We start from the raw sequence: 203 nt of genomic DNA, 5'->3' as shown, positions 1-203 counted from the left end.
GACAAAGCCAGGCTGTAAGGAACATCTCCATTGTCTAGCCGATGGGAGCCATAATTCTCTCTAACTGGGCTCAACAGTGGCAGGTTGCTGCAAGGGAAGGAGACTGTTCCACCTGTATGAACACGGTTTTGCAACAACAGAAGTGGTAAACTGTTCAAGGCTCATGACGCTGAGGTTGAATTCTTTCTTTTTTTTTCAGGAAA

This window comes from Cololabis saira, chromosome 6, assembly GCF_033807715.1.
Source record: "Cololabis saira isolate AMF1-May2022 chromosome 6, fColSai1.1, whole genome shotgun sequence".
Taxonomy (NCBI): Eukaryota; Metazoa; Chordata; class Actinopteri; order Beloniformes; family Belonidae; genus Cololabis; species Cololabis saira.
Note: the sequence above shows the minus strand (reverse complement) of the source record.